Here is a 16,707-nt window from a genome sequence, read left to right as displayed (position 1 = left end):
TCACATGGTAACTCACACGAGATAAGAACTTGAAGTTCATAGGGTAATACTGGCACTCCTGATTCCATTATCTATGTTTATGGGTTCTCGGGAACATGTCAGGAATGAAGGCAATCGTAGATATAATCAGACGTAGGTGGTAAAGTATACTCCCCTCCCCTTGTCATTTCTACCTATTTGGTATGTGCCGTTCACATACCAACGGAGTCAGCATTTTTATTAAAGGAGAAACTGGGAGAGTTTGAATAATCCCATAACACCGGAAATATCGATAATTAGGAATGCCCGATGTGAGTAATTCAATTAGGATGGGTGACGACCTACAAGGGATGGACGAAGCCGTTGTCAAGGTTGAGTCATGGGATGGCGATCAATTATAGGAAGCGGTATCCAGACTATGTTGGGAATTTCATTCATGCAGGTAGAGTATTATACATGAAGATATACATGCACACTCAATGATCCCCAGTGCAAATATTAATCTATTTTCAACCACATTAACTTTTCACTTTCAATTCCATGTCATCACGATCGAGACTGACAATGCGCTCAACGAAGACATGAAAAATTAATGTGGTTGAAAATGGATTAATATCTGCACTGGGGACCATTCAGTGTGTGTGTGTATAACACTTGCCCACGCGCACGTACTACCATTGCACCATCATAGCGGGGATGGGTTGAGCATAAGATTCGTGCTGTATATGTATGTAACTCGAGCATACAAATAGAAGAAATTGTGCTCAACTTATATCTCTCTTGATGGCGCAGTGGTTAGTCACTGTTCACTTTGGTATGTCTGAGCTGGGTTCGAGTCCTTGGCCTCACTGCGTATCAGTTTCCGCATATGTCTCCGTTGAGCGCATTGTCAGTCTCGCTCGTGATGACATGGAATTAAAAGTAATAAGTTAATGTGGTTGAAAATAGATGAAAATATAGATGTAACTGTCGCCGCCCTTGTAATCCTCTCTTATGGATATGGCGACTCACTTCTATTAGTTATAACCTCCTGTCCAGGAATCCCCCCGAGATGATATATACAAGATCTTACGCGAGCTTTGCAGTGACGTGGTGACTTCCTTGGTTCAGTTGTTTAAGGTCCTCACCAAAGGGCGTGATCTTACATACGTGGGCCAACGATCTTTCTCCTCCACCCTTTCACCAGTCTTTACGGCATTATTGTTTGGAATAATCTCGAGAATTCCACCCATGCAGGCAGTCCAGGTGTCCATATATGTATGTTCTATATAAATATTGATAAAACAAAAAATGTGAAATTTTGCATGTACTATATGAAATAATTTGATAAAATAAAAATAAAATATGACATAAAAAGATTCTTACCCCTAATAGATTATCGCATGCACTGGGACTAGATTGAATGTCCTGCTTCGACAACAATCGGCAGATTATTACGGCATAGCGACTATATTAATTTGATTCACAGTTTTTGTATTTTATCAAGTTCCAATAACTTCATTCCTGGTTTCAACCTTAAGCACTTTACTGGTTGTAAAACTTACTACTGATCCTGTATCAGTAAATATATGAATAGGTCTATTGAATAATTTGATAAAATAAAAAATGTGATAGTTTGTATGTATGATGTACTCATAAAAAAAAAGAGTCATATCAAGAGGTGGACTGAAGTTGTACTTGGATGGGTTTAGTACTTGTCATAATACAGAGAGATTTAAAAAAGGCAATAAAAAACGAAAACGACAATACGAAATGAATATCGCTGATAGACCCAAAGAGAATCCCCAAATTTTTTTATAGTTACATTAGAGATAAATAGGTCATTAGGAATCACATTGGCCCACTATTATCTGCTGACGGTCAACTTGAGCATTCAAAGTAATGTGTGATATTTTAAACGAATTGTAGCTCAGTATTCGTAAACTAAACACCTCAAAGTGAACTCCAAACTGGGTAAACTTACTACGGTCAATATAAAAGAAAAAATTAAAAGGTGTATAGAGAAACTCAAAATTTATAAAACACCAAAAATCTTAAAGGAAACGAAAAATGAGAATATTGTTCCATTAGAAATTATATTAAAAAAAAAAAAAATCCATCATATCTGGAGATGTCCAAAGAGAATGGAAGCTAGCTATCATTTTCAAAAAAAAAAAAAAAAAAAAAAAAAAAGTGACAAAAAGAAATCAAATAAGTACAGGCCTATAAGAAAGTAACTGATAAATGATAGCCACATGCATGGGTTCAGACGGAAACGTTCTTGCGAGACTAACTCAGATTCTACAACACAGTTATATCGAATTATGACAAAAACAATATAGATTTAATACATTTAAACATTGTAAAAGCTTTTGATACCGTCCCCCACGAAAGACTACTTACTGAATTAGCTTCACACAGACAAGTGTAGCCTGATAAGTTGGACTAGAAATTGGTTGAATGATCGAAAACAGAGAGTGGTTTTAAATGGCATGAAAAATTGTTACTAGTGGAGTTCCTCAGGTTCCGTTTTTGGGCCACTTCTATTCATAGTGTATACAAATGATATAGACAACGGACTAAGATCGCTGTCTCCAAATTTGCTGATGATACAAAATTGTGCGGAATTGCAAATGATCACTTAAATCAATTAGATATTCAAGAAGATTTAGATAGATTACAGCAATAATCTGAAAAAGTGGCCAATGGAATTTAAGGCAAGTAAATGCAAAGTTATGCACAGAGATAAAAATAACAGTAAGCACGATTGCAAGTTATTTAGAAATTCGTTAACAAAAGTGGATAGTGAGAGGGATCTCGGCGTAATTATCAGTAACGATCTCAAATCATCTAAGCAGTGTATTTCAGCCTTTGAGAAAACAAATAAGATTGTAGGACTGATTGCGCGATCTTTTGGCTTCAAAAGTCCATCTCTCATTAACAAGCTATATAAATCGTTAGTTCGTCCACATTTAGAATATGCCGTTTCCGAATGGTCACCGAATCTCATTAAAGACATTGACAGATTGGAACAAGTACAACGGCGAGCCACAAAACGGATTCCAAATATCAAAAATAAATCATACAAAAATCGACTAAAATTAATGTCCCCCCCCCAAAAAAAAAATGCATAGGTTGCTAATATTCTATTCTTTTATTCATACATTTTTTTTCTCAAATTGAAAAATTAGAATGAGCATAGCTTCCTTATATTTCATTGTTCAGTTCATGTAATCTATTCGTTCCACAGTAGATGTCAATTTGGAAAACTGACATTTTTAAAAGTATCATTAAACATTTCTATATTCTTGACATTCTAAAGATTATATTATGTCTTTCCACTACACACATACATTGAAATCTTAGTTATATGGCTTTATTGAACGGAACTATACTTTTAATGCAACTTATAATCTATTAGATTATTTGCTCAGTTGTCACGTGGAAAATAGAAATGAATCGTTAGCTTAACCTAAGGACATGATCTATTCATTTAGTGTTTAATATCTATTCTGATAATTTCCGTTATTTCCTTTTCCCTATATATCTCCTCTTCTAATTCACCAGTCGTCTTATAGATCAGTAATTATCCATTCCGCTTCGACTCAACTTCCCATATCTCATCAAATTTCCCATATTACTTCGTTTACTTTCGCCACGTCCTCTCTTCCCACTCCCTTATTACCTTAATGCTTCGTCTAATTCCACAACTTCTTGTCAACCCTTCTCTTCGGTCTTCCATTGACTTTTGCCATTTTCTTAATCCTCCTCTACTTGATCATTCGTAGAATGCAATTTACGTTTTTTATATTTCCCTTCCATCTTGACCATAGCTATCCATTCACTCGTCCCTTGGAGCAATAGATATTTCTTGTAAATGTCGACATTATAGCAACCTGATCTCTCAGATTTGAATCGAGTCGCCCGATGTTACGTAAACGCATGTAGGGTATGTATACTGGCTGTAGGTCTCCAGTGGATGTTCTAATGGTTACATAATTTTTTGGTCACACTTCTCTTGTTACATTAGAGAGCTGATTACTTTTTATTATACAATTTCCTTTAAACAAACCCGAGTTTCCACGAGAAATAATTGAAGAATTCCATTGATCATTCTTTAACGGTTATTTTTTAGACAAATATTGGTCAGTATACTTTGCCTGTATCTGCAAAAAGAGACTTGTATAAAGAGAAAGGGAGAAGGAATAGACCGGTCAGTAAAGAAGGGAGAGATGTAACACAAAGGATCAGCACGTACGACTCTGCCCTCTACTCGGTTGCAGTCACTGACCGATTATACCAGAGGCACGACAATTATTGGTTTTAAAAGTAATACATTTTCTTTGAATATCATAAGAGAACACGCCAACTATATTTCTTCTGTTAATTTTTATTAACAATAAGAAAATTTCAACCATGAATTAGTTTGATAATTGGTTGTATATAAGTTGATGGAATGCTGGCTACATTCAATCCAAATCTTAAACGACAAAAAGAAAGAAACATACCACAATAAGATAAAAAAAAAAATCATACAACTTGGCAATATTACGCCCCCCCCCATGCTTAGTAACGGCCACGGCTACTTGGCCTGATGCCCTTAGTCTGACCATTGCTTGACCTACTGCGTGTGTCAAACTTGGTCCACAGCTACGAGATACGTGACAGAGAGAGAGAGAGGGCGGGGAGGGAGAGAGAGAATAATTAGATGACAACGATGTAATGAAAGTTTCACTGTTGGACGGTGACGAGAGTGTTAACCCATTAAACTCCGATGACAAGATGTCTTGTCATTTGGTCAAATAAAACAAAAAAATCATAAAACACCAAAATGTTTGATCAAACATTTTGGTGTTTTATGATTTTTTGTTTTATTTGACCAAATGACAAGACATCTTGTCATCGGAGTTTAATGGGTTAACAGGGGGCGGGGGGGGGGAAGGGTCATTAACGATGACAGGGGGGTCAGTGCCAGAGGAGGTCAAAGGTCATCATCGACTTTGGGGGAGCCGGAGAGAGGTGGACGAGTAGGTGGAGGAGGAGGAGGAGGAGGAGCGAGCGAGCAGGGGGGGCTGCTGCTGGACTCCTCAGGGGCTTCCTTCCACAGGAGGTGGAAGAGGAGGAGGAGGAGGAGGAGGAGACGGCCATGACTGAGTGTGAGTGGCGTTGTTCATTCATTGCAAGTGTTTCCATACAAAGGCGTAGATAGAGGGGGTTCACCTGACTTTTGGCTTCAGACGGCGCACTACCACTTGCCCGTTCCTATCTCTTTCTATATCCTGTTCCTCGGCAGTGCCCACTCCTCTCCCCTCCCCTCCCTGGCGGCTGTGCCTTTGTCTTGGAATGTCAACAGACAGACAGAGATCTTCTGCGGTTTTGTCAGTCTGGTCAGCATAACGAGGCTTTGCTCTGTGGTACTTTAATTATTTTTGAGACATACATGGCTCGCAGGTAAGCTTATGCATATTGCATGTATTCATGCAAACCATATATGTATATATATATATATATATATATATATATATATATATATATACATATGACGACATCTTGACAGGTTGTGAGAGAGGCAGAGGGGAAAAGACACAAATAGAACGAGTTTATTATTTTACTAGTTTCGCACTATCTATGGTGCTTCTTCAGAAAGAATATTATACAACAGAAAATACTGGCAATAAATACAGAAAATATGTGGGTAATGAACTAGGATAGGTCTGAGTTCAAGGAGGCTCTAACTCTCGTGCGTTGATCGTACTGACACTCCGTGGGATGCCTCTGGTGATCAATCGTCTCGTTTTCTTCCAACTCTTTTGCTGCGAGTGTCGTGCTATTGTCTCCGATAATTCTATATCACCTACTCTATTGTTCGTACATTTGTTGGTGGCTATGTATAAAGCTTCTACGATTTCCCTTTTGCCTTTTGCTGAGATTATTTTGCAGAATACTCGCTTGATCCCATTTAGGTTGATGTCCTTCTTCGTCTATGTGGTTCACGAGTGCACTGGTGTTGCGGTGGTATTATATATATATTACTAAACATCCATACACATCCGGCTGCCAAGTATACCTTAATGGTGCTTCTCATACATTCTAATCTAAAAAAAATTGTTTCTACCTAACAAGAAACGCTCAGAATGATAAAAGAGATCTTCCAGATACTGTGCATCACAGGAGAAGTAAACAGAGAAACGCATCGAATTATAAATTTTGTTGAAAGAATCCTCCGGTGGCTCCAAATGATTGATTCACTCACTCATGTAAAAGTTCCTGAAGGAGGCTAATCAACTTCATTACAAGCCTAACAAGCCACTCTAACTAATCAACCCTTTCAAGTGCTTACTAAGTTCAGGAGCATCGTATTGTTAACGGGTAACAAACACTTAGGATAGTTTGGGACAGGATAAACACCGACGACCCTCCCGAGAGGGTCTGCAGCCAACCGTGTCTACGACAGAAGGTCGAAAGACAGGATGTCGAATGGCCCAAATGTCGACACGACGTATGGTCGAATGCGACATAATGTCGAAATATGCATTTCACTGATTATTCGGTCATGTATGCCTTTTGTATCAGTGGCACTTGACTAATCATGACTAAAAGATGTTGTTTGAAGTTGGGTATTGTTTTAAAGAAAATCTTACTCGGCAATAAAGACGGATATGTATTTCCCAAATTACTCTACCCATCATGGAAGGCTCTTGAGATGTCGGATGAAGGGGGACTGCCAAAGCAGTGAGCTGCTGCTGTTTAAGTCTGTGCAAAACCGCTGTCGTTCGTCCACGTACATTTCACACAAACCCACGTCCACACTACCTTGCTCCAGTGCGGCGCTTGAGCAAAGTGAAAGAAGAAACAGGCTTCGAACCTCCTTAGACAAACAGGATGATATCCTTTGCAGCTTCCATCGTAGCACGTTCAAAGTCACTTCTGCAAACATTGACTCTGAGATCCAGACCGCGCTGTGATGATGCAGCTTCTTGGATGGCTGGCTGAGAAGATACGACAATGAGCGTCTTTGGTGTTCTTGGTTGTCAACACGAAAAGGAGAGGCAGCATGTGCTGCCCCATCACTGGTGCATGCAGCAGGGTGGAGTAGAGTTGATCAAACAATCCCGGGGAGACGTCAACGGTGCCATCACCGTACCACACCGAAAAATTTGATCATCAATTTCTCAGGATGTTTTTAAACAAAACACTATGATCCGCTCATTGTCGCCAAAACTGATATCAGCCATAACCCAAGGGTTCCCTCCTTGTTTTGTCTTGATGTGAGGATCAGGTAGGTAAGGTCTGTAGCACTACGAGGGAGGTAAGCCCGGCTGGCTTTTACGACGCCGCCAGCCTCTGAATCAGCCTTTTGATGCTCGGTTCCTCCTCCGGAAGATATCCACGAACCTCTTCTGGAAGATGGCGGCTGGCTGGAGAGTTCTTCTTGGCATATCATTCGCGACGTCGTCCCTTCCAAAATTTCTTTGGCGGCGATACGCCTAATCCTGGACATCGATTGCCGGACCTTATCCCTTGCACGATTTAGTCCATGTACATATATTGTGACTTTTGTGGTTACTATCACACCATCGACAGTAGCAGCTTTTCCTGAAGAGGCATGGTCCTCGCAGCGCCAGTACATTTTTTCCTTAACACATTTGTTTTTGGTGTCAAGGAAACCTTAGTATGGAAGTTTTTTCCTCCTTTTTGAGCAACGAAGAATTCTGCCATGTTTTCTTTGTATTGTGTTCGAATGAATGTAGTTCAAGAATTTATTTTGAAATTAGAATATTCACTTTATGTACAGTCAAGAAAGTTGATTAGGGATAGTACCAAGTTTTTGGTGGATATTTCAGTTATTGCTGTTGAGCGTGAACACAGGCTTGCATTTTTCGATGATTTTATGTACACATTCACGTCGATATCTGAAATTTCGACATTTTGTTGCAGTCGACATTCTGTCGTTTCGGCATCCTATTGTTTCGACGTTCTGTCTTTCGACATTGTGTCGTGCACCATATGACATCATGTCGCTCTCGCAGTAGCCTACAGTACAAAACCCTCATAAACTGTTATATTTCGTGTTTATCACTTTATGAAATCATATTTCCATTTTTCCTAATAAAAGATCTATATTTGAATAAATTATAAAATCAAGGCTAAATAGATTAACACAAACTCACGCAAAGTAACCTTTCGCACGTTATGACGTCATGTCGCTCTCGCAGTACAAAAATCTTGTAAACCGTTATATTTCGTATCTATAACTTTATGAAATTATATTTCACGGAGTTTTTCATATAAAAGAAATATTTTGAATAGATTACAAAATGAAAACTAAATAGATTAACACAAACCCTAGCAAAGTAACCTTTCGCGCCTGATGATGTCATGTCGCTCTCGCAGTACAAAAATCTTACAAACTAATGTATTTTGTGTTTATCACGTTACGGTATTATATTTTACGTTTTACACAAAAGAAATATATTCGAATAAACTACAAAATGAAAACTAAATAAATTAACACAGACCCATGCAAAGTAACCTTTCGCTCTTTATGACGTCATGTCACTCTCGCAGTACAAAAATCTTATCAACTAGTATATTTATGTTTATCACTTTATGAAATTATATTTCACGCATTTTACATGAAAGAAATATATTTGAATTAACTACAAAATGAAAACTATATAGATTAACAAAAACCCACGCAAAGTAACCTTTCACTCTTTATGACGTAATGTCGCTCTCGCACTACTAAAATCTTATCAACTGTTTTATATTGTGTTCATCACTTTATGAAATTATATTTCTCGTTTTCTATATAAAAGAAAAATATTTGAACAAACTACAAAACGAAAACTAAATAGATTAACATAAACCCACGCAAAGTAAACTTTTGCTCGTTATGACGTCATGTCGCTCTTGCCGTACAAAAATCTAATAAATCCCCTGTTTATCACTTTATGAAATTATATTTCACGTTTATATATAAAATGAATATATCTGAATAAATCATAAAATGAAAACTAAATAAATTAACACAAACCTGGGCAAAGAAATCTTTCGCGCGTTATGACGTCATGTCGCTCTCGCAGTACAAAAATCTCATAAACTGTTATATCTCGTGTTTATCACTTTATGAAATTATGTTTCACGTTTTTCTATATGAAATAAATATGTTTGACCTAGAAAATAAAAACTAAATAGATTAACACAAACCCACGCAAAGTAACCTTACGCGCGTTACGACGTCATGTCGCTCTCGCAGTTCAAAAATCGCATAAACTGTTATATTTTATGTTTATCATATTATTAAATTATATTTCACGTTTTTTCATATAAAAGAAATATGTTTGAATAAATTACAAAATTAAAACTAAATACATTTTCACAATTCCATACAAAAATACTCTTTCGCTCGTTATGACGTCATGTCGCTCTCGCAGTACAAAACGAAAACTAAACAGATTAACACAAACCTACGCAAAGTAACCTTTCGCGCGTTATGACGTCATGTCGCTCCCGCAGTACAAAAAAAAATATAAACTGTTATATTTTGTGGTTATCAATTTATGAAATTATATTTCACATTATTTATATAAAAGAAATATATTCGAATAAACTACATAAAGAAACCTAAATAGATTAACAAAAACCCACGCAAAGTAACCTTTCGATCGTTATGACGTCATGTCCCTCTCGCAGTACAAAAATCTCATAAACTGTTATATTTCGTGTTTATCACTTTTTGAAATCATATATCACGTTTTTTCTATAAAAGAAATATATTTGAATAAATTACAAAATGAAAACTAAATAGATTAACACAAACTCAGGCAGAGTAACCTTTCGCGCGTTATGACGTCATGTCGCTCTCGCAGTACAAATATCTCATAAACTGTTATATTTCGTGTTTATCACTTTATGAAATTATTTTTCACGTTTTTCTATATAAGAAATATATTGGAATAAATTACAAAATGAAAACTGAATAGATTAACACAAATCCAAGCAAAGTAACCTTTCGCTCGTTATGACGTCATGTCGCTCTCGCAGTACAAAAATTTCATAGATTGTTATATTTCGTGTTTATCACTTTATGAAATTATTTTTCACGTTTTTTATATAAAAGAAATATATTTGAATAAATTACAAAATGAAAACTAAATAGATTAACACAAATCCAAGCAAAGTAGCCTTTCGCGCGCTATGACGTCATGTCGCTCTCGGAGTACAAAAATCTCATAAACTGTTATATTTCGTGTTTATCAGTTTATTGACTTATATATCACGTTTTTTCTATAAAAGAAATATACTTGAATGAATTACAAAATGAAAATTAAAACGATTAATACAAACCCACGTAAAGTAACCTTTTGCACGTTATTACGTCATGTCGCTCTCGCAGTACAAAAATGTTATAAACTGTTATATTTCGTGTTTATCACATTATGAAATTGTTTTTTGCGTTTTTTATATAATAGAAATACATATATGAATAAATTACAAAATGAAAACTAGATTAACACAAACCCACGCAAAGTAACCTTTCGCTCGTTATGACGTCATGTCGCTCACGCAGTACAAAAATCTTATAATCTGTTATATTTCGTGTTTATCACTTTATGAAATTATTTCTCATGTTTTTACATAAAAGAAATATATTCTAATAAACTACAAAATGAAAACTAAATAGATTAATACAAACCCACGCAAAGTAACCTTTCGCTCGTTATGACGTCATGTCGCTCTCGTATTACAAAAATCTTATAAACTGCTATATTTTGTGTTTATCACTTTATGAAATTGTATTTCACGTTTTTATACAAAAGAAATATATATGAATAAATTCGAAAATGAAAACTAAAGAGATTAGCACAAACCCACGCAAAGTAATCTTTTGCGCGTTATGACGTCATGTCGCTCTTGAAGTACAATTCTTTTTTATAAACTGTTGTATTTTGTGTTTATCACTTTATGAAATTTTATTTGACGTTATTTCTATAAAAGGAATATATTCGAATAAACAACAAAATGAAAGCTAAATAGATTAACACAAACCCATACAATGTAACCTTTCGCTCGTTATGACGTCATGTCGCTCACGCAGTACAAAAATCTGATAAACTGTTATATCTCGTGTTTATCACTTTATGAAATTATATTTCACATTTTTATATAAAGCAAAAACATATTTGAATAAATTACAACATGGAAACTAAATACGAGTAGATTAACACAAACCCACGCAAAGTAACCTTTCGCACGTTATGACGTCATGTCCCTCTCGCAGTACAAAAATCTTATAAACTGTTATATCTCGTGTTTATCACTTTACGAAATTATTTTTCACATTTTTATATAATAGAAATATGTTTGACTTAAAAAAAATGAAAATTAGATAGATCATTTCAAACCCACAAATACTCGTAGTAACCTGTCGCGTGTTATGACGTCATGTTGCTCTCGCAGTACAAAAATCTCATAATCTGTTATATTTCGTGCTTATCACTTTATGGAATTATTTCACGTTTTTTATATAGAAGAAATTTATTTGGATAAATTACAAAATAGAAACTAGATTAACACAAACCCAGGGAAAAGTAACTTTTCGCGCGTTATGACGTCATATCGCTCTCGCAGTCCAAAAATCTCATAAACTGATATATTTTGTGTTTATCACTTTATGAAATTATATTTCATGTTTTTAATATAAAAGAAATATATTTGAAGAAATTACAGAACGAAAACTAAATAGATGAACACAAACCCACGCAAAGTAACCTTCCGCACGTTATGACGTCATGTCGAACCAGCAGTCCAAAAATCTCTTAAACTGTTATATTTCGTGTTCATCACTTTATGAAATTATATTTCACGTTTTTTATATAAAAGAAATATATCTTAATAAATTACAAAATGAAAACTAAAGAGATTAACACAAACCCACACAAAGTAACCTTTTGTGCGTCATGTCGTCATGTCGCTCTCGCAGTACAAAAATCTCATTTCGTTTTTATCACTTTATGAAATATCTAATTTTCTTTTATAATAGAAACATGTTTGAATAATTTTTTTTATTACGAACACACACACACACACACACACACACACACACACACACACACACACACACACACACACACACACATATATATATATATATATATATATATATACTAGCCAAATTACCCGCGCGTTGTCGCGAGTTCATGAATAGTCCTTAACCTAACTATACCCCACCTTAACCCTTAACCCTAACCAAAATGTATATATATATTTTGAATTGGATATAGTTATCCAAGTACCTGGAGGGATAAGGTATCAGAATATATATATATATATGGTTATGGGGGTCTATCTCCCATTTCTTGATGTTCTGGTGAAACAGGGAGAAGACACTTTCAACACCTCGGTTTATGTTAAATCCACCAATCAAGGACGACATTGCCTAAATGGATCAAGCGAGTGAGTGCCCTCACAGGTACGTACAAGGATTCGACAAAAGGTGCCTTCATTAGAAGAGCCCCTACCCACACAACACGCTGCAGCAACTGGTGGGCCGTGCACTCAGAGTTGGAAAGGAAGGGCCACGCAAGTCCTCATCAACAACGGATTTGCCAACAAAGACATTGAAAGAATAACTTGGAAGGCAATGGACACGTAGTACCAAAAAAAGGAAGATGACCAAACACTAAAAAATATCATGAATACTGATGACGTCACGCACCGCTCAGCCGATGGGAGAAGAGACCGTACCTATAGGACCCGCAGCAGCAATCCAGCCAATCACTGATATCCACCTTCCGGATATAAAAGTTGCTGATCTTCACCGAGTGCCCCCCAACAGTCCACGTGACTATAAATGAATAACCGAGCTGCTGCAAGCAAGTGGGTCGTCTGCCCCACACACATCTTTACCTTCCCTCCTTCCATTTCCTTCTTTCCTTCCACAAATCCCCCTCCCTCCCTCCCTCCCTCCCTCCCTCTCTCCCCTCTTATCTATCCTGCCCCCCTCTAAAAAAAAAAAAAAGAAAAAATCTCCATTACTTCAATATCCACTGAAGAAGCAGCAGGAGGTGCGAAAACGCCTTTTGGTTCTCGACGACGACGAGGAGGCCGCCTCCTATTTCTATCTCATGGCATACGGGCGCCAAGTAGGTACTCGGACTCCTGTCCTGCTGCCTATCTATGGAAGGCAAAGTCGCCTTACGAAACAGAGAGAAGACTGACAAAAAGCTTTGTCACAACAAGCTTGCCATTTCATTCAATGATATATATATATATATATATACATACAAATTTCCTTTGTAAAATACATACCCCCTTTTGAAATACCGCCGTTGTAAAATAAATACCCATTTGTATAATACACAACCCCTTAACAAAATACATACCCCTTTGTAGAATACATACACCTTTTGTAGAATAAGTACCCCATCTTCGTGATAAATATACCCCCTTTGTGAAATACATGCCTTCTTTGTAAAATAAATACCCTTTCGTAAAATATATACCTCCACTACATTCGTTGTGAAATGTGAACTATGCGTGACAAATAGACCCCCTGACGATTAGGTTAGGTTAAGCTAGATTAAGATACGTTAACAATTACGTCAATGGGGTCCATTTTCCACGGGAAGTCCATATTCCAGATGAGGTCCATATTTCACAGATATAGTACTACGAGCCAATCAACATGTTCTATGAAGAATAGAAATACTGAAACATTATATATATATATATATATATATATATATATATATATATATACATATATACATAAATATATATATATATATATATACATACATACATACATGTACATACATGTACATACTACATATATGTATGTATAGTTATGTCTTTCTTGGTGTCTACACAGAGACAGGCTTACCAACTTTAAGGTGTAAGATACGGCATACAAACACACGAATACATACTTAAACACATGCGTATATAAACATACACACGATTATACTTAATTATTTTTATCAAATACTAGTTCCATACTAATCAAAGGAATTATGAAAACCAATGATAATGAAATGAGTAGCGAGATAGATGATGATTTCAACAAGACGTTGGAAAATTTCCGAAAGAAAATGATTATTTATCTATTTACCTACCTTACCTCTTTATTCTGCTTATATATTTAATACCTAATCTATCTGTTTAATGTATTTATATTTTTACTTATCTATTCCTTTATTTGTTCATCTACTTTTGGCGGGAAAATATTCAAGTTAAACATACGTCATCACACTGTCAGGGGTACCAACCTCAATTCAGCGCAGTAAATATAAACTTTCACATATACCAATAACAAGTCTATATATATGCATAAGGCTTTTTCCCCCTTATATGGGAGGTTGCCAAATCAAAAGGCAAGTACCCACTCCCACCTGTATATAAAAGTAAATATATGATATTCAAATTACTGACATGACGTAGCTGCATTTCCAATTAATAAGACGCACGATGTGTGTATATATATATATATATATATATATATATATATATATATATATATATATATATATATATGTGTGTGTGTGTGTGTGTGTGTGTGTGATGAAAAATACAAAATATACATAAACACGCCGAAACACGGAAAATTCCATTTATATAAAAAGCGTACACACATTAAATATGAAATCATCTCATGCAGGCAAACATATGCACTTATCAAAATGGCTGTTTCAAATCATATATCCATTTCTTGGGAGCAGCATTGTGATATTTTTCCGAGCCTTGGGCGTGACCATAACATTAGCAACTAATTCGATTTCTTTATAAAAGTATTGACAAATTAAACAACTCTGTAGTTTACAAATAAAACGAAAAACAAAAAAATAAACGATTTTTGATATAAAACAGCGTGTTTCAAAATGATCTTGTATATCTATTAACCTAGTTGTAATATAAAGGATAACTGTTATCCTCATTTAGTCGCGGTGTTTCCAATGGCCATTTAAAAAAGATATAAATCATTCCATTGTATATTTTTCATTGTTTTCTCAGCAATTATTCACTGAGACAAAAAAAAGTATGTCGAAGGCAATGCTTAGGCATTATGCAGCAAATGATATATAAATGTTTGTATATTTGTGTTTCAGTTGGTCGTCGCCAAATTTGAAATTGACCGTTTAATGTTCCCGTGCCCGCGCGACATTACGTCACAGGTCTACTTTAACTAAGAGAACGGAGTCGTCTTTAATCTAAGAGAATGGGAATCGTGCAAACATAGACAACACAGACCACTAAACACATTTTTATTAAGGAGGGAGGGGGTGGTGGGGGATTGATAGACAAGCTACAGAATTTACCTTTCATGCTACTGAGCGCAAGATATGAATATTTGCGTGTATTTGTTTATATACGTTTACCCTGACATCCGATGTATTACAGCTATGCAAATATACAGCAACTTCTTATTTTTGACACAAATTTTTATCTCCAGCAGTTTTCCTGTAATATATTCTTTTTCATATAAATAAGATTGTAATAATCAAAATATATTCAATATATTTGTATAGGTTTTGTCACATAAAATAGGACATCTTGACAAGACGCATGCGTACATGGCAACAAGGGTACTGGGAGGGAGCGGGTGAGGAGATGGAGGAAAATTGGCTTAGGAATAGGGAGGGTGAGAGAGATAGGGAGCGAAGGACAAGATTTTCTATCTATTCACACACACACACACACACACACACACACACACACACACACACACACACACACACACACACACACAGGACAAAAAAAAACGTCGATTTTAATCTTTACACTCGGCAACAATACCGTCGATTTCCTTCCTCACACTAGGCAAAACTACCGTCGATTTCCATCTTCACACTAGGCAAAACTGCCGTCGATTTCCATCTTCACACTAAGAAAAATACCGTCGATTTTCTCCTTCACACAGGACAATAATGCCGTCGATTTTCATCTTCACACAAGGCAAAAATACCGTCGATTTCCTCCTTCACACTAGGCAAACCTACCGTCGATTTCCATCTTCACACTAGGCAAAACTGCCGTCAATTTCCATCTTCACACTAAGCAAAAATACCGTCGATTTTCTCCTTCACACAGGACAAAAAGGCCGTTGATTTTCATCTTCACACTCGACAAAAATACCGTCGATTTCCTCCTTCACACTAGGCAAAACTGCCGTCGATTTCCATCTTCACACTAAGCAAAAATTCCATCGATTTCCATCTTCACACTAAGCAAAAATACCGTCGATTTTCATCTTCACATAAGGCAAAAATATTTGGTTTGACCGTGTGAATGCACTTTCGACCGCGTGTAAGGAACCGCTTGCCAGACATGGTTTAACCGTGTGAATGCATTTTCGACCGCGTTTGACGAACCGCTTGCCAGACCTGGTTTGACCGTGTGAATGCATTTTCGACCGCGTTTGACGAACCGCTTGCCAGACCTGGTTTGACCGTGTGAATGCATTTTCGACCGCGTTTGACGAACCGCTTGCCAGACCTGGTTTGACCGTGTGAATGCATTTTCGACCGCGTTTGACGAACCGCTTGCCAGACCTGGTTTGACCGTGTGAATGCATTTTCGACCGCGTTTGACGAACCGCTTGCCAGACCTGTTTTGACCGTGTGAATGCATTTTCAACCACGTTCGTTAGCCAGACAGAGGGGGCGGCGACCCATCATCGGCAGCCAGACAGAGGGGGCGGCGACCCATCTTCTTCTTCTTCTTTTTCTTCTTATTCTTCTTCTTCTT

This window comes from Oratosquilla oratoria, chromosome 12, assembly GCF_046742065.1.
Source record: "Oratosquilla oratoria isolate Oo_2021 chromosome 12, ASM4674206v1, whole genome shotgun sequence".
NCBI lineage: Eukaryota > Metazoa > Arthropoda > Malacostraca > Stomatopoda > Squillidae > Oratosquilla > Oratosquilla oratoria.
Note: the sequence above shows the minus strand (reverse complement) of the source record.